The following is a 26354-nucleotide window of genomic DNA, read 5'->3' as shown; positions in this document are numbered from 1 at the left end:
AGTTTTTCCTCCAGCTGGGCTTTGGACTTCTTTTGAGACATGCCAAAACAATACTTTCAATTCCTGTTGCTTGTTTTTTTCCCCGCTTCTTCAGTGTTATCTTTTTGCATTTCATTTCAGTAGGTTGTTAAGAAGCCACTTACTTGGGCAAGCAGGCCTTCTACAGAAATTCCCAGTCTTCCTGCAGAATGAAATGGTTTGTTCCTGAGCTCTTAGTAAGTTTTCAGTAGTAGTCAGCCAGCAAATCTTTCCCTCCCATGGCTGTTTCATAGTTGATCTTTCTCAGGCAATGAACAGATGTGGAAACCTTGGATGCTTTTTAGGGGTTTGGGGAGATATCTTCTCTATTTTATGCATACACTTTATTTTGTTCCCTTCAAACTGGCCCCTGATTTTTTTTCTTCTCCACATTTTTGCTGTTTGCATAAAAAAACATTTGTGAGCACATCTGTTTAGCACTCATAGCTGTTGAAGGTATTCACTTGAATTAAATTTTATCAGGGTGATTTATTTAAGATCTGTTTCCAAAGCAAAAGATACCATACCAGTATTATGTCTACAAGTTTCATAGCCTTGCTTGAACACACTTATCAGATAAGCCAAGTGAACAGATGTATGCAGAAACTGCAATTATGTCATTTTGCCAGACTCAAAAGAGAGGGCAAATGAAGGTCAAATCTTTACTGTATCAACTCAGGTCTGTTAATGCTCTTGGTTGCCCTGGTTTTTTAGTGTTGATCTTCACATTTTCCAATAAAGTGTCTTAATTTTGCTACACAGGTACCAGTTCAATGGCTATGGGTCATGGGACCTATCATCATTCCTCATGAACTCCTTCCATAATACATGGCCAGTTTCATTTGTTAATACAAGGGATTGTTTCAGCCTACCCTTACCTGTTTTTTCTTGACAGTCTTTTTTTGCTAATTTCCAAAACCATAAAACCCACAGCATCGTGAGGAATACTTGCATTTTATATAACAACTTCCCTTACTAAATTAATTCCTGGCAATTTGTAGTTCATACAAAACTTGCGTTATTTACATAAATGTGCCCTGTCTTTCATAACTTGTTTTAAAGGCAAACTCCACAGAATTGTTGTTACATTAGATTTCAGCATGCCCTGATGCGGTGATCAGAGTTCTGAGAGTGGACCAGAGCATGATGCTCCAGATGAAATCTTTGGAGGTTAGAGTAGCAAAATATGGAGTTTCTAGAAAACATACGGTGTGTAATTTGCATTTTTTCAGCCTTATAGCTTGATCAAATTTGGACAGGTTTTTTACAGGAATGGCAAAAGACATTGACAAGAGTTTTTTCTGTTCCCAAATGTAAATGGCATCTCCAGAAGGTGAAGGAAAAGTCAAAATTCAAAGAAACAAAGACCAGGACTCTTCACAATCAAACCAGTGTAAGGTATTTTCCCTTCACCATGATTTCAGCAATGACAGAACAATCATTTGGTTGAAATTACCCACAGTCTGTCAGTGTTGGATGGGCAAGCAGAAAGACATAATGTGTAAAACTTCATCTCCAAGTGGTAGCCAAAATTCTAAATAATTGATGATGGGGAATGGGTTTCCACAGCAAATTCAGCCTCAGTGCTGTCAGCTGTGATTGAAGTAAGTGTAATTTTGTACCAAGCCATTAGAGGACACTTACCTCCTGTGTCCTCAGTCAGGGTATTACACAAGTCAAGGAAGAACAAAACAGCCAAGAGCTCTGACTAGGTTAAATCATAGGCTGGATGCTAGAACAGAAAATCAGAGCTAAAATTTCACAGTAGCAAGCACTTTAGTAATTTGTATTTCACTGCTGCGGGGACTGCAATAAAATTATTTTGCCTTCTGATATCTTGATGTCCTTTTTTAATTTGTAAGGTACTATCCACTTTTAGATTTCTTGTTCTTCAAGCTCATTTTCCCTTGTAATAAGAAAGATGAATCAACTGACACTGAGTTGATGAAGACATGGCACAATGCCTACCTAAAGCAAACAAATATAGTTTCAAAGGGCTGTAGAGTCTGAGAAGTTTATGAGAGAGTTGAGCAGGGATTTGAAGACATTTGTATTTTGGAAAATACTGATTTTGTTTAAATTTAAGCTGCTCCAGTAAAGAGCCAAGGCCAACACATATTGCATTTGAAACGTAATTTGGTGAATTCTGCTATGTAACTCTGGAACTAGATCTCCATACGTCACTGAGTCCCTTTGCAGCACAGGCAGCCAGTTGGTTGGTGCCTGGTGTACAGGAGACTAGAGAGCATCTCTGCACATCGTCATACCATACATGTTGGACTGCAAAACGGTCTGGTAGGTTTGCATCAGCCTTTCTCATAGTGGCATCACATCAGCACTCATAGTCATTCTCTAACTGACCTGTCTGTCAAGATACATTCACTTCGCTGGGGCTTTCAGTTGGAAAGTCCCATTTTGTGACCAAATTACAGCCTATCTTGAGGCACCTTGTCTTCAATTTCTCATGCCAGTTCTTTCAATAAGCTGATGTGGAAATGATTGAAGGTTGATCTACCAACCAAAGATTTTCTTACACCCTGGAAGTACTTCTTGCTTTGCTTTATATTTTAAAATTTCTTTTCATTTGCAGAAATAGCTTCATTTTCGATTAAAGGAAAAACAAAGTATGAAATTAGGCAACATTTGATCTAGTTTTTAGGAGATTTTCCATTTGTGAAAATTGTCATGTCTTTTCTCTTGTGTATTTATATGGAAGGAAGAAAAGTTTCAAAATCTGTTAAGTTTTCTTAGAGCAAAAGCATTTTCTCACCCAAAATTTTGGTTGTGGTCATTTATTACGTGGTGACCGAAGGAGGCAGAATACATTATTAGGAAGGAAAGGTGAAGTTTTTCAGATTGTTTTGACATATAATGTGGAAACTAGAGGTCTTTTCCCTCTGTTTCAGTGGGACTTGGTGTTTATATTACAACTGTTAAAAGCACAGTAGAAATGTCAGCTTGGTCATGGATTCTGTGTGTTCAAGGACAGTACAGACTTCTGGCAATCTGCATGTGCAAACAATTATTTACTGTTTTGTTCTCATGCATATGGCAAGACCACTTTTGGTCTTGGTAAAAAACACTCTCTTTTCCAATGATGTGAGTCACTCAGTCTTCACAAGGTCAGTCCGATCTCTCAGAGGTTCTCCAACTCCGCTGCAGCAATCAGCTCATTTGCTATTGCCTGGTCAGAACATGATGCCTAAATTGGCCCACTTTGTTGTCCTCCTAAAGGGCTGACCCTAGCCCTGAAAGAAAAAAATAATAATGAAGGGAATAAATCCACTACTTCCAACTGAAGAAAATAGATCTGATTTGAAGTTTCTAATTCAGTCTTTTCAGCAGAATCTGTCATTATTTTGAATTCTATCCAAGCCTCCAGCAGCTTCAAAGAGTGTCAGGTAGATGCAGTGCAAAGTTACTGCTATGCAGCTCAATGTACAAGATAACATGTCTGAGAGCAATATTGATTTTTTCACAGAACATGAAGAACAGAAAAATAGGAAAACACTTTGGCATGACCTTGGCCTTCTGCACAAATAACCTAATGTTTATATCTCAGCTTACTTTCCTCATACTTGTCTGAAGGCCTTTGTGGAGCTTTTCTAAAGACATAGTAATATCAGCTGTAATATGGAAGTGATTTAGCAGCTCTCTGTAGATTCAGGTTGCTATTTAATTTTCATGTAACATTTTTCCCTAGGTGAATTGAAATGCATTCTGGGGCATTGCGGGATAGTTTAGCCTCATCCAAAACTCACTTTAACATCACACAATCTAATATTTGTCTCCCACTTGAGTACTAGGGTTTTTGACATCCTACTTATGGGAAAGAAGCAGAAAGGGCAGGAAAAGGGATAGACCTTGAGAAAACAAGTCTAATAAGACTGAATACTTACCAAAGTACTTGAGTACTACCATTGCTAGGCTCCTCAGCCTGGAGTTTTGTGATGAGGTTAAGCTAATTGTGGGCAGCTGCAATCCCAGCCTGTTCACTCTTTTGAACTTACTGGAAATCATGGCAGCAAAATCTGGGTGTTGTACTGCAGTGAAGGCAGCCTTACTGCTTCAGAAAACTGACATGAGAAATAGAAAATCTCTGGACAGCTCAGATGATTTAAATATGATTGTAGAGAAGTGACTGCTTAGCTGAAATAAAGAAAAAATATTTTTCTTGGTTAGAGTTTGGAGTAAGTCCATGCAGTGTCCTTTATATCTAATGTAGCATCAGTACTACTAAAGAAAAAACACCACACCTCAGCTGCATGATTTTAAAACATGCTTTCCATACATTGGTCTACTAAACTCATAATTGGAAATGTAATCAAGAGACTATGGTGCTTTTTGGTACAGCAAAGCAGCCATAAATGTCAAGACATGTAATGATGCTCATGAGTCCTGGAAGACCCTTCCAATGCTATTGAAGGTCATTTGTGTTTATGTCTTCACTGACATGTCCAGTTATTTTCATGGATGAAATGTGCATTTATGAACTTTGTGCTGTAGTGCTCCAGATGCATGGGTGAGGTACTCCAGGCATAGACTAGCGCTCCACAGTGGTTCCCCAGTAAGTCAGAAAGGACGGCAGGAGATTGTAAGAATAGAACCGCTGTGGGTGCTGAGAAAGCATTTAATCTCTGCCTCATTACGGTACCGTTCAGTTTCTGTTCTCTTCATGTCACTGGAGACTACAACATGAAATACTATTGTGGCATATAAAGGAATATAATTTTGTGTAAATTTGAGTAAGATGAACTTTAACATTAGGTTCTGGGACACTACATTGATTTTTCAATATGGAATTAATAGAAAATATATTTCTTCATGTAGGCTTGTCTCTAGAGACTATGATTGTTGAAGACTAGTTAAATTAATGGGGGAAGGGATATAAATCTGATGATGAATTCTTCTTGGATGCTAAATCAATAACTGTAGTTTTGCAGATTAAATGTATTGCATCATTTAGGCTTTATTTTGTAGCATAATGATAGTGTAAAGAAATAAATGAAAATTAAAAAGCAAAAGATTCCTGTAAAAGTTTCAAAAGGAAATGTGTCTGTTTTCAAGGTTGGATGAACACAGACTTAACGCTTTATGTTGATGGAGGTAAAATAAAAGTACAATTGCAAACTATTTATAAAGTTAGCTTAAAATTAAAGATGGAAAGATGGACATAATCAAGCATTAAATCTGCTGGTACCATCTGATGCTTGGCTTAGGTCCTGATGATAAATCAATGGCAATCCCTGAACTAAACTGAAACAGAAAGAACCGTGAGCTGAGTGGAGAATGGAGAAAACTCTTCTGAGATTTTTTAATTTGATGCTGAAACCAACAGCACAAATGGGTAGACATAAATAACCTTCCCCACCCTTTCTGTCCTCCTCACAAGCTTTTGAGACCACAACATCCACCAGAGTATCACTCAACCTTTATTTCTGTGACTTTCAGAGAAACCCTGACCACAAAAAAAAATTAATATTTCTCACCTGGAGGATTACTTATCTCCCCACTGCTGCACAGTGCTCTTTCTGTTCTTGAGTCTGTTTACTTTCTTCCTTCTTTGCCTTTTACTAAAAGACAGAATCTACTCTGAGCAAAAAAGAGCATGCTGCTCTCAGCATGTGACCTGGAAGGCAGCTATACCTTATATAGCTTGTCAGTGATGTATGTTCACCTGGCTCTAGGCAGCTGATAAGGGTGTGTACTAAACCCCTTTCTCATGCAGATGCTTTATGCAACGGTCTGCAGAAACAGAAGCAGCACATTTATCTGTGCTGTTCTTTCTTCCTTACTGTCTGGACAGACTGTATGTGTCTTATTTTGCCTCCAAGAAAACATATTCATACTCATAAAAGAGGTCAACAGCAGCAGCTTCAGCAGCTCATTTTGGCTCACATTGTCTTGTAAGAGAACAAGTAATGCCACCTTCATTATCAACAGAAAAGATTGTCAAAGAAGGGACAGCATTACAGAAATTTCTCTTTACCCAGAGAGAAGAGGAAGAACAGCTAACATTAAAATGAAGGCTTTCCTTTTCGCTTTAAGTTGTAACTATTTGAGGTTTTGTCAGTTTGCCAGAGAAGCTTTTTCTGTTTGTTTAAATAGAAGGCTATTAAAAGAAGCACTTGCCATGGACCTAGGCTGACCAAGGTTTCAACTCAAAATATTCAACCTTGCTTAAAGGATGAGATTTTTGATCCAACTCTTGATCCCCTGCAGGTTTTTTTGTTCTACAAAAATTAGTGCAGTAATTGACTCCACTGGATTACAGTGGGAATTTGGGGGTTTAACACTTTTTAAACTGGCTTTATAGTCTCACCTAGATGCCTGCAGTTTGGAACATTCCCTAACTGCAAAGCAGAATGTTATCCTCAGGTAGAGGAGATTTGCTCTTGCAACTACTGGCACTATTTTTAAGTAGCACCAATACAGCATCTCAAACAGCTCTAAAGTAGCCATCTGGATTTCCTCAGCAGCCTGGGTGTTGTGGTTTAACCCCAGCCAGCAGCTGAGCCCCACACAGCCAGTGGCTCACTCCCCCTGTGGTGGGATGGGGGACAGAACAGGTAGGGTAAGAGTAAGAAAACCAGTGGACTGAGTTAAGAACAGTGTAATGATTGAAATAGAATACAACAACAAACAACAAAAATACTAATTTGTAATGAAAAGGAAAATAACAAAAAGAAATAAAACACAAGAAGGACAAGTGATGCAAATGAAAAACAGTTGCTCACTACCAACCAATCGATGCCCAGCCTGTTCCCAAGCAGCAACCCCTGGCTAGCTTTCCTCCTGGTTTATTTGCTGAGCATGACATTGTATGGTGTGGAATATTCCTTTGGCAAGTTTGGGTCAGCTGTCCTGGCTGTGTCCCCACCCAGCTTCTTGCGCCCCTCCAGCCTTCTTGCTGGCAGGACAAGGGAAGCTGAGAAGTCCTCGACTTAGTGTAAGTACTGCTCAGCAACAACTAAAACATCAATGTGTTATCAACATTATTCTCAGCCTAAATTCAAAACACAGCACTGTGTCAGCTGTTAGGAAGAAAACCAACTCTATCCCAGCCAAAACCAGGACACTGGATAATTTCTGTTCTTTAGAACTTTATTTCTGTTTAACTAAAATTAATCTCAAATCAATGAAATTTTAAGAGCAAAGTGGTCATATAGCAGAGCTATATGATACCGTTAGCCAAAAGCCCTCTTTATCTCCAGTCTAATAAAATGTCAAAAAAGTCTAAAAGATTATTTACAATAGGGCATCATCTGGTCCCTGAAATTTGAAGCCAGTAACAATAGGCTCAGATTTGTTAAGCCTTTGCGATAATTCCTATCACTAAAAATCTATTCCAGGGACATCCATGGGAAGTTATCTGTGAGTTTTTCCTTGAGGTTTTATAAATAAAGATCATTAAACTTTAGCTAACAGACAATTCATATATTTAAGAATTATTCTTACAGCTGTTGAGACTTGAAGATGAAGGATATGAAATTAAAAAGCTTTGTGCTGATTTTTTTGTTGACATTGTGGCTTTGGCATGCTCTTGACAGTTCCCCAAATGCTTTCATTTCTTGCCTCCTTCCTTTGTATTTTGACTTACTTTCTGGTTAAAAATAACCACCACGCAAAGATTTCAGTCCTGTATTTCTTCTTGCATTGAACATGCCATGTTATGACAGGGGTGTACGTTTATAAGCTGAGTCTTGAGGATGCAAAAGTTTGATGTAAATGGACTTAGTTTCATGCATCACATTTAATAGCAAACTCTTTGGCCAAGTAATGCTATCCCAGCTTGTTTTTATCACACAGGCAAACAGGCATGGAGAAATCAATCCTTCCGTCTGTCTGTCCCCAGGGGTGCTGCAGACACTGAATGACCACTGAATTCAGATGTAGTTATCTTTGGGTGCTAGGCTGGAAGCTGCTAGTTATGTTGAACACAGTGTGTTATAATGCTGTACTGGCTGCTTGTGTCCCCCCTATTTCTACTGTACAAAATGCACATCTTCTATATGTGTGTCAGCTTAACAATACTTCTGATGGTAATGGTGACTCTCCAGATCAGCAGGTAAGAACTGCTTTTTGGTCAGGCTGTTCTTTGTATGTGGAAAGGCTAAGGAGTATACAGGGAGTTAGAGGTTTCACAGCTACCAAATCCCCATGCTTGACTGTTATTTTTCATAGATTACTAAATGCAAGCCCAGTCTGTGTCTGAACTAATAATGATGGAACCCGTTGGTTGTTTGCTTGCTTCTTGGGCAGTGTAGCAGTCAGTGCTTTGTCCTTATTTACCTTCTGATCAACTAAAGCCATAAGTCTGGTGCAACATCTAGCTATTGAGCCTGTCTCCCTAGGCTGGCTGTAAAGATTGGCTACAACCTCTGGAGAACTTTAGTTCTCCTGCCAAGTGGTCACTTAACTTTGTCCATGAAAACAGACATTTTGTCTTATCATAGCTGAAGTTCTGGGTTCTTCCCAACATTAGGAATGAAAATGAGAAAAATATCATGTGAGTTAATCCTTTTTGTGTCAGCGTTGTCTACATCTACCAGATGGATCTTGTTTTTCCAAAGCACCGTCTGCACAGAGCTAAGACTTGGGAACCTGGCTGAGTGAATCAGCCAAGCATGATGCAAAGAGCCAAGAAATGTAGAATCAAAATAGCTTGGTATGTTTTGCTTGAAAAAAGTAGTGGTTTAAATTTTCACCAATATTTTTTCATAGAAAGCTCAGATTAAAGTTTTGGAATTCAAGAGATCTTGGTTTAATTTTTTTTCCTGGTAAAAGTCCATTTCTTAATTGTCTGTGATGATTATCTATAAAACACCCTCAAAATACAAAGATTCAGATGTGAGATCTCATATCCAAGAACCTTCAGGCACATGTACATTACCATCTCTTCTTGGGTAAGAGGTGTGCTTTCAAAGCAAATTCCACTTACCGTAGTTTAGTTCAAATTGCAGACCAATTTCAGAAGAGACGAACAGTTTGGGAGCCCGTCTGAAGTAAATCTCCCCCAAAATAAGCTCATTGAAGATGTCAGGTGCTCACTACCAGCTGTTTTGCTCTACAGATCCATTCCCACTGGAGGTGAGTATAGACACAGACATCACTCAGACCAATTAGATTTAATACTTTACATTCAATTTGCACAACCACCAAGGTGAAGTTTTGTGCAAGCTACTCCCATCTTTCAAGTTCCAAAAGCCCATCCAGCAGTTTCACAACATGCCTTCTTATGAGATTTCCCATGTCTGTTCTCAGACAGAAACACCTTCAGTGTTGCAGTGTCTCATTTTTGGTTCTGATTCTGGCTGAAACCCAGAAATACATAAGGAATGCAAAACCAGGAGGAAAGCACCATCAGGATGAAACCACACAGAGCTTAAAACCATTCCTACACAGGTTAGAATGCTGTATCCTTGCAGATTCCTTTACAGAAGTGCAGTGACTTCAATGAAATTAGGCACAGATCTTTTAATGTCCATCTCTGGTACATTCTCTGTTAATTAAAACACTGTGCTGCATATTGAATGGGCTTTTATTGCTATTAGCATGCACTGCACAAGCCGTCCTTAACTCTCTGCATCTCCGCAATATGCTCTGTGCCACAGCTTAGAATAATCATGGGTCGTTTCTGCTTAAGCTCTTTGTAAACTCCATGTGGTTTTGATGAACAGAACAATGCAGCTGAACCAGCACAGAATACACACAAAGAATACTGCAAAGGAACAGAGAAGTGTTTACACTTGTAGTATCCTGGCTTGTTTTCTTTTGCCTTACTGTTGCTGTTTCTCTTTTAATTTGCTTTTATTGTGTTCTCATTTTTAGTCCCTCAGGTAACTGCTTGGGTGCCTTAGTATGTTCAGCATCTCATAACGCAGATACATGTTTTCACTCCCTGATTGCACCAAGCAGATACAGAAATTTTTATAGTCAGGTGTAACATATTAAACTGTTGTGATCCAATTCTCCCTCAACACGATGAGAAATACTCACTGCCATCTCTGCAGAACCTGCTCTGACTTGCTGTCTGGAGAAGCTTGTCCTCCTATATCAACTAAATTGGGTATCTTGGGACACTAGTCACCCAAGCTGAGTGCCTAAAATGTGGCCAAGTATGTATCTCTTACATATCTTGTTAGTGGTTCTGAGCACAGAGAAAACATTTTCTGAACATGTATCATTAATTCATTGCTCGCTAATGGCCTGCCCTATGTGTAAATGTCTCTGGACCATCCCTTGTGTTTAATCTGCTTCCTTTATCTTTTAAAGATATTATCGCTGGCCCAGCCTACACTTTGCTGTGATTTGACTCAAGCATAAGTGTTTTTCCCATGACGTTTGTTTTGGAATTGAGGCATTGGAAAGACCTCAACATTTCTAAAATATTGTTACCAAATCAAGCCAGAAAAGGGACCACAACCTCAGATGAGAAGTTGCAGAATAATGGTCCATGTTGGGCAAGAAAACAGGAAACACCGAAATACAAATAGAGTATTATCAATAATCAGATTAGATGAGAAGACTTTTCATGTAGGGCATTCACTACTACGTTCTCTCTAGGTTAACTACATTTGCATAGGTGTCATTTTTTTAAAAAATAACTAAAATATTATTGTACTGATAAGTATATTTAAAGTTTGTTCAAAAGCCAAGAAATTCCTTGTAAGTATCTTTGCCTATGGAGGACTTTAGATCTTCTCTTTAGAGAGATGTCCAGAAGATATTTTGTCACAGCTACAACTCTGAGAACAAACAGCCTGTGGAATAAAATTACCAGTGCCACTCATGTCAAGACTTCTGTGTAGCAGCAAGGAAGCCATTGGTCTTGTTTGGTTTTGGCTACTGTTATGCTGATTTTATTCAGGTGTATTGATCTAGTGGTATTGCTATAGGTCTGACTCCTTTTACGCTGCAAGAATCTTAGCATGTGTTTTTATTCCTTTTTAAAAGCCAAAGACTTAAGAGAAGAGGGAAGCTCAAAAAGATCATATCAGTGCTCCAGTGATAAATTGGACACACCTGGTTAAAGAAGAAACAAAAATGCAAGATTTCTCTTACTGGCACAATCTGCCTTTTAAGACTAAATCTTTCAGAAATAAAGGACTTGAGGAATGGACTAGATATCTGTGCAAACAATTGGGATAACCCCCCCATTACCAAAAGATGAAGGTGGTTAATGCTGTTCAAATATCTGCATAAGCAAATAAAATTATCAATTTAAACAAAAAAGAAAAAAGTCAAAACCAACCAGGAAAGAAAAGATCAATTCACCTTTTTATTCTGTATTAGCAGGATAATGGAAGGAATACACAGCCAGCTCCTGCGTTTAGATAGTATGTTTATAATTTCCAGATGCTGGATGCTAATTCCCTGAGACATGCCAGCTTCATCACTTGAAGCCTTCTGGAGTTTTCTGTCCATCCACTTCTCCAGCTAAGTACCCAGAGGATTAGTGCCTCCTCTATCCTTTTCTGACTGTCATCTGCTGTACCAAATGAGTTGCGATATGTCACAACAATTAGGACTCCCAAAAAACCTGACTGATCAGCTGGCAGGACAAGCTTGCTTACATTGTTTCATTGGTATTTCTTCCTTTTTGACAATGTTGGCAAGCTGTCCAAATTGGAATTTGTCCCTGGACACAAAGAATGACCCCTGGATTTTTGTGGAAATTGTGAAAATATGATGTCTTCTTTCATGTCATTAGCCTCTCTTTTCCATCTCCCCTGCCATCCTGCCATCCCTGATGTCTGCAGTGATGCAGAGCTCGGCAGAGAAGACATGCCACCAGTGCCATACGTCACCAGTGGTCCTTCTGGCTTAGTTTGCAAAATCTGGTTTCAGCTTTTTGCATATTCAAACATCAATTCAAATGCTCATTTGCACAGATATGCTCTTTACTTCGTTATTTTAATATTCATTCAGCCACTTGAGGGTTGATATAGCAGTAGTGCCTGACTGTATCAGGACATAATAATGTTTGCACAGGGGCAGGCACAAAGCTTGATAGAGTCATGATGCCTTTTACATTTCCCAAGACAAGTTCTAAAGGTTCTCCCAGGGCACTGTCACATTTGTCTTCAATGTGTCACAATGTGACTGTGTGACTACTCTGACACAGACTGTAGTCTTTTGAGGAGAGAGGAAGGTGCATCCCAGAAGAGGAAAAAAGTAACTTCAAAATGAAAAGAAGCACCAATCTTCCTGAAAGAACTAGAAAAACATTTGAGGAAAATAAATGCTTCTTACTACATGAACTCGTGATCTCAACAAGCAGCAATGATATGTTTGAAATATGCTTCAAGAGCATTTTATCTTTACTGTTTAAAAAAATTAAATAATTAAGGTGGAAATTTTTGGCAGTGAGGCAGTGTCTGAAAAAGAATATTTTCAGCAGATTATATTAATGGAAAAAATCAGGACTCCAACATTTTCAAGAGTTAAGTTGCAATATGTTTGTCTGGAAAACCACAGCAATCTTTTTTTTCCTCTCTCTTTCTCATTTTTTTTTTTTGAAGGCACATTAAGATGTCTTTCTAGATCAAAAATATTTCCACCCTGCTTGTTTCTTTACAGAAAAAAATGTTCTCTCTGATGTTTTCATGTTTCTTCAGAGAACAACACTAATTGGTTTCCATTGCAAGAAAATATCTCTCTAGAAGAACATAAATAGTGGCTGCCGTTCCTTTACATCAGTTTTATGTTTCTTAGTTATATGAGCACAGTGAATGACTTTGATTCCTTTTCAGGTTTTTTGTTGTTTTTTTGGGTTTTTTTTTTTTTTTTTTTTGGAAAGGGTATGGTTCCTGCCTGATTATTTTTTTATTTATTCATTATTACTTGAGGTAGGTAAGAAATAGAAGTAGTTGAAAATATTTTATTTGGAGGCTATACTACATTTTTTTCCTTTACTCTGAAATAAATTTGTTTTGTAATGTTTCCTTTGGCTCCTTCAGGTTTAGTTCTCTTCACTAGTCACAGGAAAACATTTGTGACAAAAAAAAAAATGAACACGAAGCAGATTAAATGGCTCCCACACATAGACAATAGGAACATGGAAGTTCATATGTGTAGCTAAGATTTTTTTATTTTTTTAAAAATGTTTACCTTGGACACTTCAATCCTTCTTTGCAGAGGAGATGTCAGATGAAACCAGTAGCTTGGAAGAAATGACTGAGCCCCAAATATTGTATTAGGAACACTTAACTTGTGGATGACATCCTACTATTTTTGTGTTGAAATCATTGCTGTTAGAGGAATTAATCTTTCAAATTGTGACAGAGGTTTCACCTACCCTATAAAGTGCTGTGCTGACATAGTACTACAGGTCCTGAGAGCTCCATAGCTGTGTCAGCTCAGCCTAGTCTAGACTGATGAACTTCCAAACAGGCAAAGAGGACACATTCTCAGCATTCCCAAGAACTAGAACTTTCTCTATCCAGTTTCCTATTTGGGTAATGGGATGATAATAATAATGGTAATTTTTCTACATACCTTTTGATATGTCTATTTAGACCCTTGGTGGCCAAACAGCAGCTTATGTGCTCGGATCACCCTGGTCAGCTGTGGCTCATTTTAGGGTTATATCACACAAATGACAGATTCCTTCATCATGGTGGTGGCTGAGAGACCTGATCTCTAACCATGAAATGAAGTGAACCAGCAATGGCTGAGGAAGCCAACAAGCTGCCCAGGTGCATGCCCAGCATTGGTACCCTGGAAGAGCCATTCTCCTCCTCTTCTGGGTGGTATTCAGTTTTTACAGGGAAGTTTTTCATATCTTTTGACATGGCATTTACAGTTTGTAAGCTGGGGAGGTTGGCCACCCTTGATTTCAGGCTAGTTGGAAGGTTTAAGTTGCAACAGATTTAAGTTCAGTACAGGAAGCTGACTGTTGTACAGACAACACAGTCATGATGGTGTGGAGAGAGCAAGTATAAACCACTCCATCCTGTGGTTTGAACTTCCAGCCTCACCCTGCTTTGATGGCTAAGGAAATACCAAAGCAAATGTGCATGGCTTTCTTACTTACCCTTTGTGGTTTCCTCTAAATATCATATGTTTGTTTTAAAGTTGGTGGTTGTTCTCAGACTTTAATACCTTTCTCCAAACACTCTTCGAGAGTATCTCTTTAACAACCCAGGCCTTGAAATTGTACCATTCATTCAGAAAAATGGGCTAAGAGTACTGGACTTTGGCATGCTACTTATGGATGCCTTTTTTGCCTCTGTGATGCATCCTGCACCAGTCAGCAGATGAAAGGGACTTGAGGTACAAGCAAATAAAGGACCTTCTTTATCCATCCGTTTTGTGCTGGGTCAAAACTTCAGGTGGCACAGAATGGCTTTGTCAAAAAGTTGCTTGCTTTAGTCACATTAGGCTTAGTGAATCTCTGCTGGCTTGTGTCTGCCAAATATGTGAGCTTGACTTTGTAAAACTGCTTACTCCAGAGGAACTTAGAAATAGAATCTTAGAATCATTTAGGTTGGATTCCTAAATCTTTTGTGTTTTTAAAAGCATACTTGATAGGAGGTGAAAAAGAGAGATCAAACTACTTCTAAAATGCCCACATATCTAAACCTCCAGAATTTGATCAGATATTTGACCCTATACTGATGAATTCTCCAATTTGGGTACCACTCTATTTGGCAAACTGACATGGAAGTGTCCTTGCTGTTGAGAGCTGTCACCAGGCTTTTCTCTAGGCAGGACCAGGCTGCAATCGCTTCTGTCTTCAGGCAGGAATGCAAAACCTATCAAAACAAGGGAATTTCTAAACCACAAGATAACACTGGTTCGTTTAATCTCTGAGAACTGTTAATGCCATTTGCAGCAAAGGAAGAAGAAAAACTTTAGCTGTGTCACCAATTGTTCCAATCAGAACAAAATTAAAAGGTCTGTCACTGTTTGTGCTCTAGGGTATAAGTTGTCCAGAGGAAGGACTTATTCCTGAACTCAGCTGGAGTTCACTTTATGTCCTGAAACATGAAATTTGATAACATTTTAAATTTTATCCCGGCTATTATAACTGTACCTATCCAATCCTTTTCTCTCTCCCATGACATTTTCATGTCTCATTATTCTACCTACAGAGTAACTCAGACGATCTTCCTGCTCCAGGGTTATGGCCATACTGGAAGTCTTGTGACCAACTGAGTTATTGGATAACACACCAGAAAGCTTGTTCATCATCTCTCTAGAGGAAAAATTGTTTTGTGACAAAGGAATGGGATTGCTATTAGATTTGGTCTTCAATTCAATGAAGTGTCAGAAATACCATGAAGTGCATTAGTGGCCCTGCTACAGTTAATGAGTTATATAAGGCAAATAACAGAACAAAACTCCAAGTGAGCCAGAATTTTGTAATTACGTACACACAAATTACCAATATCCTTGAGCATCAGAAACATTAAGACAATTAGAAGTTCTCAGTATAATTTCCTTTAAAAAAACGAAACCAACAAAACCTGTGTTGGACCTTTGTAATTTTGAAGACAATAGCGAAAATGAAGAGAGATGTAAATCAAATGAGGAACATTTGGGACATCCTTGGGAAATCATCTTAATCACTTGGAACAAATCCTTAGGCACACACTGTATACTGGGTGATTAAGATAGGCAGCACTGATTACTGTTGAAGAAGCGGATCAGCAAATGGTTGTATCACAGGTCAGTCAGAAAAGGTTAAAACAAAAAGCTGCAAGAAGAACATGTCACGGAGCAGGAAAATAGTATCACTATTGCAGCAGTAGTAGGTTTAGGCAAATTCTGTTCAAGTCACATAAGCAATGGACCAGAGACAAATAAAATGGAGAAAGTTAAAAATGATCCAGCTGAAATTATGAGGTGATTCGCTTACAATGAAAGATAAGAGAAAATATTAAAAGAGATCTAGATCTTTGAAGACCGTGAGCTCAAAGAAAGGTGAGGAAGGGTTTTGTGAAGTGCACCAGAAAAGAGCTTGAAACACATGAAGAATAATAATAAAGAAAAACAAATACAGGCCAACCCTTTAGACTTTCCTGACAGTACATCATTTGACATTATATTAGCCTCCTCAGGCTACTGAGAATAGCAGCACCATTTGGTTATTTTATAGTGAGCCTAGGCAAAGAAGAAGAATTAATAGAGACTAAAAGGATAAATAAGCTGCATAACTACAATGAAACCAATGTTTAGTTATTTATAGGACAAATTCTCATCTGACTTGATAACTCTTTGGGTGGAGAAGGCTGTTCACGTGTCTCCCCCTAGTTTGCAGAAAGGTTTTCCATACAACATTATAAGTTCTTTAAAGGTCTTATCGAGGCAGTGGAAGAGCTGAGGAAGATGCCCATGTGGCCTGAGTGTGTGGTGCCCCTCATCTAGATTCCCCTGTGCTTCTGTTTCTTTGGAGCTCTGCCAAAATATGTGAACCAAGTTTGTCTTTCTGCATGAAGCACTTCCTCCCTGTATGTATCAAGAAAGTCTAAATGATTCAGGAGCCTCAGCGTGAGCAGTGTCTGGAAGCACTTTGACACTTCTACCAAGTGAGCACTGCTACCTTTTTTAACATTTTTTTTCCTTCTTTAATCCAGTTCATAGAATTTTGTTGTGTGTATTACAGGGGCAGTGAGAGTGTCAACCAAGATCACCACCCTGATATGCGAGGTGCCTTACAGAAGAGGAATGTTGCTAGAAATCACATCCTAGCTAAACAAAGGTGAGCAAAAGACAGAAATCTTGGCCCTGCTCAGTCTGGCATCGTCACCACCAAAGTCAAGCTCCTCTAAACCCACTAAGTTTTACAGAGAAGCTTGACATAGTCAAAGGTGTGTCTGCCTCTGAGACCCATAGGAACTCACATCCTGAGCATGCCTGTGTCATCATGCTGTGGGTACAGCCACACAAGTCACCTGCATACAGCTGGGCTGGGCAGTATTTTAGGTTCCTAATTGTCAGTATGGTTTTCTATCACTTGTAACGCACACTGGCAATGTAGATCTTTGTGTATGAATAAAGCCGGTTAGGCTTTCCACCCATTCTGTTACATCGCCAGGCTTCCTTACAAGGAGGACACATTATCCTGAGAGAAAATGTAAATTGGAGTGAAAGCATGCCAAAGAAACCTGTGGGTGAAAAGGGAGTGAGGAGAGGAAGGAGACAAATTGAGCTGGACAGCAGCAAGAGTCTGGAAAGGCAGAAAGTACATCATCTCAGGTAATTTTTCCATTTACAATGTGGAATATTCTGTTGGATTAATCAGCATCACCTTCACAGTGGCCACTTGGGCATCAGCAAAAAATGAATGGCCAGAGCAGCACTGGGGGCGTGGGGGGGGGGGGGTAATCAAACAGTCTCTGACGCATAGTAATGAATTAATTTGCTACACACAGAAAACGTAAAACTGTAGGAATATGTTCCCTCTTCTCTTTACCCCAGAAGGGTTTTAATGTGTGAATTCTATTTAATATTCACTTCTCTGTCAAATAGAAGGGTTATGCACCTTTACTGGATAATGTTAAAATGACACAAATATTTGTGTTTCTGTCCTAAATCAGTGATTCTTCTTGCAGTCATCTAGCTCATTTGTGTGTAAAGTACAGCTGTACTTTGAGGAAATAATGAAACTGAGAAGCTCACAAATGCTAGGCCAACACAGTATATTCTGTCCCTGTGCCTTTGGATCATGCTGCCATTTCTCACTTGAGGAATTAGACATGGAGGTTAACAAATAGCTCTCCTCCCCGTTCAAATCCTGGTATGGCAGAGGCAATAAGGAGAAAATAGGAAGGCTGCACTCAGGGCAGCGTGTTTAATCATCAGTACCTGAAAATGTAGCCATATATTCCTGACTGCTGAAAAATTCAGCTTCACATGGCTTTGAGGTAGCTGCTTCCCGACAGGTAACCGGGTGCCCAGCTGACTTTCTAAAGGGAACACTGGGTCTCCCACCAAAATGTTGGGCTGAACGTGGAGCTGACTGGGTGATATTCTACAGCTTGTATTGAGAGAAGGTCAAACAAAATCAGAGTCCTTCTGCCCTTAAACACCACGTGTCTGTGTCTTGGGGGTTTAATCTGTGCTCCCATGTGTCTCTTGAATGTCAAATAGCCGTTTCATTTGTATCATTTATGGTGTGGTAGCATTCAAAGTTTGTTTGTAGCTGGATTTTCTCAGCTTAAAAACCCAGTAAAGTAGATAGCAAGGTCTCTGCTCTAGTGTACTCCCATTCTACAACCACAGTCAGTGGGACAAAGTGACATCTATATGACAGAGAAGAATGGATAAAAGGAGGAAAACAGATCAAGAGCCAGAAAGGCTAAAGAGAGGCTTCAGGAAGGTGTTAAAGTGATAGAGCTCTTCAGTGGTAGATGTTGAGAAAAGAATAAGATGAATCGTCCACTATTCATAGTCTGAATCAACTTAATGAGACTGGAGTGGATGACTTCTGAAACATTAGTCTTGATGACTGATTTCCTTGGGAGAAATTCAGGGGCCCTCCCCAGTGGGGCAGTGCAACAGCTACCATAGTTTATGGCACTTGCAAAGGTATCATTATTATGGAAGACCATAATAAAAAGTCTCTGTTGTGTGTTTTTCCATCGTTTCTGGTGCTTGAGGTGCCAAATGATGTTTTGTTGTCTTTAGGAGAATCTGCTTCCGTGTATTTATGACAGCATGTCTCACTGCTTTCCTCAAGAAGGACACCTTGTTGGAAATATTCCAGGAGCAGAGAGACTGACCAAAAACGAGAGCAGATTTTATTACTAGAGATCAGCTGTAGCTCAGGTTGAGATTTATGCAGGCCAGCAGTGCAAACAGCTTCTTGCTATTTCAAATGACTGCTACCAGTTTTATTGTTCCCAGGCAGGTAAGCACAGTGCTGTGAAAAATACTAACGTTTCAAACCTGGACTGCTCAGATAACACACACTACTGCTTCAGAGCCTTCTTATTGTCTATCTTTGCAACAAGCTGGGTAACAGCTCTTCTTCCCACCTGTAAAAAAGCAGGGGGTATGCATGCACCTGTAGTGAGCAATTCAGCAACCATGGCCATGCTGGCTTACCTGCATTCTGGTGTTTGATGTTGCTGCAGTTGTTATCACAGCAGTTCCTGACAGCTCTGTTCAAGGGATTGATCTGAGATGTCTCAGTTTAAGTAAATCCATCTGTATTGTGAGTGAATTGCACAAACACAAGGTCACCACACTGGAATCAAACAATTTGGGTCAGTATTACATTGTTGGACTGTTCATTGGCATTACTTTGCCTGACCCATGGGTTTCTCTACATGACATATCACAGCAAGGTGTGTAGCAAGGGGTAGCTTGAGAACAGGAATCACCAAATTTTGGTGAAGAGGAAGTATAACTAGCAAAGTATAACAAGCAGATCCGCCCAGTGACAATATACTTCCTTTGGCATCTTCTTCTGGCCTCTGTGGCAGGCAAGATCCTGCACTGGGTGAACTTTTAGTCTTTTCAAGTGTTATTCAGTGTAAGTAGTAATCAAACAGCACTAGGCAGCCTGTGCTACCATGGCATTTGGGACTAAGCCACTGTGCCATCTGGTCAGAGGTGTTGGAGTCATCCAGCGGCTGCCTGCCATACCCCCAGGAAGGCTAACAAACAGTCAGAAGAAGCGCTGGAAGTCATGGCAGCACTGCCTGGCTCTCAGGAGGCGCACAGTGGTGTGCCACTCATCACTCCCAGCTGGGAGGTCCCAAGGCACAAGGACTGCACTCCAAACTGCCAGCAAAGAGCTCAGCACCATACAGACCTGAGCACACCAGGGAACCTCTTCTCCCCTCGCCTAGTTCTATTAAAGTTTCAACACAAAGAGTATACTTGGTAAATTATATCATCTCGGTGAGTGTGAGGGCTAAAGGACTCCCAGGGGTGCAGAAGAAGGAGGTTCTGTACCCAGCTCAGGCACGGGCTCCTCTTGGCTTTGCCATTTTCTTGCTCTCTGCTCCAGTTCTTCTTTGATGAGGGAAGGATAAAAATTGCTTCATTCCTTAACCAGTGAAGTGTGTGCTGAGTACAGCTGGACCTCTTTCACCCTTTCCAGGATGGTGAGCAGGACGGGCAGCTAAGGACAGAGCGTGACACTACTTCATCGACATTTTTATGATGTTCAGATTTGGATTTCGTTTCTTTTTGCAGAGTTTCTGTGGCAGACAGCATATGGTGATCTAGTACCTCACAACCCACCTGCTGTAATAGCTGCCTGGAAAAACTGCTGCTGCGACTGCTCTCAGACACAGTATTTTTGCCCTCTGGTGTTACATTGTTTAAAAAAATCTGACAGGCTGTCACCCAACAAATGGTCTTTTCACAGGTGCCAGAAAATTACCGTCCAGAAGGATCCTTATCTCCATCAAGGATTTTGTAATAAACAACTGTTTAAAGCAAGAGAGCAAGCATGGTCGTGGACATGTGTTCAGTCCTCACCTCTGCTATGTAGCCTTCCTCTGCTTTCCATCACTTTGCACGTCAATGGTGACCAGCTTAAAGCAAACTCATTAATCCTGTTGCTGTAGCATTAAAATCCCCAAGTTGAAATTGCATATTTACCCACATCTTAACTTGAAATAATCACACTGCACAGCAGAACTCCTGTTGATTACTTTGTCTGATCACATCCTTAATTTAATTAGCTTTAAACAAATTTAGTGGGTAGTCGAGACTCCAGGACGTGGAAGTATTGAATGAAGTATTGAGTAAAGTATAAGAATGAAGCATAGGACCAGCCTTCAAGGAGTTTTAGCACTATGCAGAAACTCATTGATCCTGGGCAAGTCAACCACGTTGCAGGCATATTTAAATATGGGGATACTTATCTACCCCAGAGCAGAGCAACAAGGGGTTATTTCCGTGTTACACCCCACTCCTATCATTGCTGAATGAGAAATTCTAGATAATGTTACACAAATTCTGATAATTATTTGTCTGTCAGCCAACAACAATGGGAGATGTGGACTTTAATCTCCTAACCCATAAATGACTCATGAATTTGAGCATTCACAATTTCAAGTCTCTCAGAAGATATGGTTTTCAGGTTTTGTGGATATCTCTGCTGAAAAATCCAGTTTTTCTTGTAAAAGTGAGAAGTTTCCTCCTTTTAACTTCCAGCTCATTTTCGTTTCATGTTTACTACGAGGTTCCAGGCAGAGTGGCTTTGCAGTTCTCTCAGCCTGTCCTGTGAACAGAGGTGACCAGTCAGAGGAAGCCAGTAGCTCCTGCTGCTCTTTCATATGAGGGCCACCTTCAATTTTGCCTTTTTATGGTGATATATGAATACCTTTGCTTTGGACCGGTTTTGTCACTATCACAGAAGATGTCATCATTGCCTATAGCAACAATTGCTTTCCTCAGCAATATATAATGACAAAGTGTGTCAGTGATTTGCTTTGAGAAGGAAGTTTGGGTTTTGAAAAGCAAAATCAATTTATGCTCTCATGTATCCTCTCAGATTATGAGAGCATTGTTATGAGATCACCCATAAGAGTTAGGAAACAGATCATTAGAGTAATTCACTCGATATGGTTATGCCAAAGTTAATTCACTTTTCAGCCATGTAATAAGATCCCATAGGGTCATTACTTCTTTGCTACATCATCAAAAATAATGAGATTCATTTTTCTCAGTTTATGTGGAAATAGACACTGTCTCTTATCATGCTCAGCTGAGTGAAATCGACAACCGCAGCAATTTCTTTCTTGAGGTTTTCCAAGGTGAAAAATCATTATTTAAAATGTGAGATCTGATGCATTAATACAAGAGGTTCAGGTAGTCTTTCCCTGACAATTGAAGCTTTCATCACTAGAAAGATGTGTAGATGGATAAACTCTGATAATAAGATTTTTTGTATATTATTTCCTGGGGAAAAGAAAAAGTATCTGTCAGGTTCATTAATAAAAGCAAAATAGGACACAAAAAATTATGCTAAAATGAAAAATACTCGTCATCACATGTAGTATAAATCGGTATGTTTTACTTATGTGCTTGACAAGCGCTATCTTAAAACATGAAGTAAGGCAGAGACTTTAAGTTATTTGAAGAGTTTATCAATTTAGGAAGGGAGATGTGTTTGGCTCTTTGTCATGATGCATGTGCAGCAGGTACACGTAGCTTTACCCATGGACAGGCTCACTATTTCAGCAGCCATCCTGTCAGATTATAGGCTCTGCACTGCATCTGTCTTATAGTTGAACAAAAACTTTTTTGTGATCATTTTAGGGACTTTTGCAAACATAAATAAGAATTTCTAGAGTTTTAAACTGATGAGACAGAAGATCCAAATAATTTTATACGTCTGGCTGCCAATGTTACATTTTTGTCCATATAACAAATTTGCTGGCCTTTCCTCTGTTATCAGCCCTCCCAGCTGGTATGTTCACATGAAAGGATGGATTTTCAGTGCTCTCCTTAATTTTCACACTTTGGTATCTAACACAATGTTAGGAATTACAGGGAGAGAGAGACCATGTTTCCTATGGTAGCCTTTTACTTCTGATACTTATGCAGTTAGCCAAAGACTCACCTGGAACGTGGTCTGCACAGAGGATGGGATAATCTCCATGTAGTTCAACTTACACAGGTACACAGGCCAACCTGTCATTTGAAAGTGTGAATTTCCCTGCTGTATTTGTTGCAGCAGGCTCAGAATAGCACTTGTTAAATTTGTATAGTATCAGTTCATGGCTAGCAAGCCTCAAGCTTATAGCAACCTTACAGTCTTGTAACATCTACTTGGGCATTTAACCTTTGTCAAGCTCCAATCGGGAGTCTAATGTTACTGTTTTCTGCTGCTTTGGACAAGGTTTTGGCAGTGTTTATGTTATAATCCTCTTGAATTTCACATTTTCTCTCATAAACAGTGTCTAGGGTTGAACCCTGGCCTAGTCAGTACCTTGTTGGTTTTGTGAATGACACGTGACTGTATCATGGGGCAGTTAGTAACTTATTACCTCTTTTTCGGTAGTACACACTGTCCAGCTCCTTGAAGATGCCTAGATTATATTAGCCCAGCTACTGTGTGATTATTGTATTTACCAGTATTGATCAGCTGATTCATTGGAAATGGAGGAACTGAAAAACACTGACATTTTCAGTTAAATAAAATGTCTGTTAATAACTATTTTTGTTATTACAGCATCTCTTCTTATACTATTTCATACTGTGCAAGGCTGTGTTCAGGAACCTAAAAATCAGCCCAAAGATGTATAGAGTCTGACACTAGTATTTAGTTATATTAAAGAAGTACCCTGAAATTCCAGTCACTATCAAGACAGAGAGAGATGATCCTAGTACAGAAAACACAGAAAACCTTTCAGTCTACATAATCAGACAGATGTGGGGTAAGGGGTGAAGACAACCAGAAATACATAGAAAATGTGACTTTTCCAGCAAGATCATAGCAAGTATGAGGACAAAGTCTTGATTTTCTGGGTTTTGTTTATTCTAAGTGTTGTAAGGTCTAAATCTGTGGGCACTGCTGGCAGAAAAGCCTTTATTGAAGGAGAATATTTGCAACAACAGGGAAAATCAGAATTGCTTGAACAAAGAAAGGTGAGTTTATAGCAAATTGACTTGGGAGATACTTATTTCTGTGCAGGGTATTATTTGCAGGGACTCGACACAAGACCTCTCTGCCGACACAGGGAACCAAGCCTGGTCTAGACAGGCACTATGGGTCTTGCACCCACCATCCCATGTAATGTAGTGTTAGCACACACTCAGGAGGCTGGTTAATAATGAGTCACATCGGCTTTCCACTGTGCTGGCGTATGACATGCAGGGGAACCAAAAGTGCATAGTTCCTGAGACTGTCCTCTGAGATAAGTACACGTGGGCATTACTGTAGTCCTTAGGGCTAATGAATTTATGGAGCTTCCTTTTTACCCTTCAGTTCTGAAGAGCATGTGGTAAAAGTTGACTTCCTCTGGTAGAAATCCAGGAGAAAAGCAGCTGACAGCCAGAACCCTTGGGGACAACCTGTCATATTCCCAAAGAACACTGCCTATGTCCATGCAACTCAGTCTGTTCTTCCCATAAAAACTACATATATAATTTAACCATCCAAGATTCCTGTGTTAGCAATGAGGAAGTCTTCTGTAAATTCCACTCTGCTAGGCAACTTTGTGAAAGATGCATTGTGCATGAGATTACAAATAAGAAATTCTGCATTTGAACAGGAAATGTCTCCCCCATGGTAAATTGGCAAGATCCTGTTGAATTTTAGTAAGGCTGTGTCAGTTTGTACTCGGTAAGGAACTGATTGTTCCAGTTTGCTTAGTATATTTTGTAGTCTAGACAATAGCTGAATATAAAAAACACTCCTTGTATGTCAGTTTAATTAGAAGTGACTAATTTAATGAATGCACTGTAAATAATGTCTATTATGCCATGCAAAGATCTTGTTTCAATAAACTGGATAGATTTTTCTCTCTCATATAGCTGTAGCAGCCTGATTGCATTTGATCATTGTAATAAAAGGTACAGTTGCATTATATTGTTTGCCAACCTTCACTGGGAACCTTAATTGCCTGTTTATTAGTGCTCAGTGTGTCGAGCATGGACATTCTTAGACACAGCATTCAGCATGGTGTCTCAGTGGAGGCTTACATTATGTTCTAGTCTGAGACTATTTCTCCATTAAGTTCTGAATTCAGGTGATTCTTTGAAGAGAGAGGATAGAATAGAAAGAACAGTAAGTACGGATAGCTTGCAGTGTATCAAGTCCATTCAGCCTTCCCTGTGATAGGGAAAAGAAAAGACAGTTTATAAATGTTTTTAAGTTGTGACCTTTGTTCCAAAATAACTAATTTTTAATCAATGTGGAAAAAAAAACAACACCAAAACCATAAGGTGATAAGTTCAAATTCCCACTGGGCTTAAATGCAAACTTGAATAAACAGCCCACAAGTATGGGAATCTTGGAGGTAAGAGCTAAGATTTCTGTTTTGAACCCTGAATTGTAGATTTCTTACCAAACATGAAAGTAATGTTATAGTTCACACGCAGTGCTCAGGCTAATTTCTTCCAGGCTTTATATCTGTGAAATCTAATATCCCTGGTATTGAAGAATGGGAGAACAAGCGAGGAAATGCTCTTTAGATGGCTGAATGTCCTAGAAGAGTGAGTTTCAGCTCTATGATGCTGAACATAGGTTGTTGACTTTCATGTTCTTTTAATAGAAAGGTCTTGTGACAAATTCAGCATTGACCCTCAATTAGACCTGATTCCCTTCTCATTTAGACTAAAGAAGGACCAGCTCTTTTCAAGACAAGGAAGTTTCATTGACACAGAAATAGCAAAAACAAAGAAAAAATCAGATCTGGCTGGCTTCCAATATTCCACCTCAGTTCGATGGATTGAGGTGCATTACTGGCAAGTTTGAAACATGAAGTTAGAATGGGATGAGGAAATCCTTTTTTCCAGATGAGGGGAAATATAAAATTGCGCAACTCATGCAAATCACAAAACAACTCCAAAGACCAGAAGATCTCACAAAGAAGAAATGAACTATATTAATGAATAATGTACCTGAATAGAAGAGAGTATAAAATTAATATGTATCAAGGTCATAAATAATAAATAACAAAGTCACCACAAGTGTTATCTTTTGAACTAAGATAAAAAAAGAAAATATTTAAACATGCAAGCACATATAAATAATATGAAAAAGAAAGTACCTCAAGTTGCATGTGCTATGACAGCTCAGATTCATACAGTCCAAATGACATTTAATTGTATTAATTTTCAACAATTTGAAGATTTTTTCAGTATTTAAAGACAGCTGCCTTACTGAACTTTGATAAGATATTCTTTAGGCATTCCTATCTTTTCGCTGTTCATATTAGATATGCTCAATTTAGGCTCATGTGTTAGAAAACATTTATCCTTAAGAAGGACTTTTTGAATTTTTTAGTGGCATATAATAACAATAATCTCCAATGTCATAGAGAGGGGAGAACCCTGGTAGACAAAAACAAAAGCCTTAAATCTTGAGAGCTTTAGCAATGGTTCCAACTTTCTCGTTCTCACCGTTATCTGAGGCTTTTTGCTTCCTTATAATTTTCTCAAAGTAACATCAGAACCAGAATGCTGCCAAACCCACTGCCAACAATTGCAATTTAATTATAAGCATAATGTTTGTGAAACACATTTAACGTGTTTGCAACACTGGTGAAATACACAGCTCTTTACAGTGCACAAAACAAAGTGGCTCAAAATCTGATCAAAAAATTTACTGGTAGGGAGACTTCTTACCTCTGCATGAACATGACATCCATTCAATTCCACTTAGCAATCTACTTTCCACTAGAGATAACAACAAAATG

The sequence above is a fragment of the Falco punctatus genome, assembly GCF_963210335.1.
Source record: "Falco punctatus genome assembly, chromosome: 9".
NCBI classification, from domain to species: domain Eukaryota; kingdom Metazoa; phylum Chordata; class Aves; order Falconiformes; family Falconidae; genus Falco; species Falco punctatus.
This window is presented reverse-complemented; position numbering follows the sequence as displayed.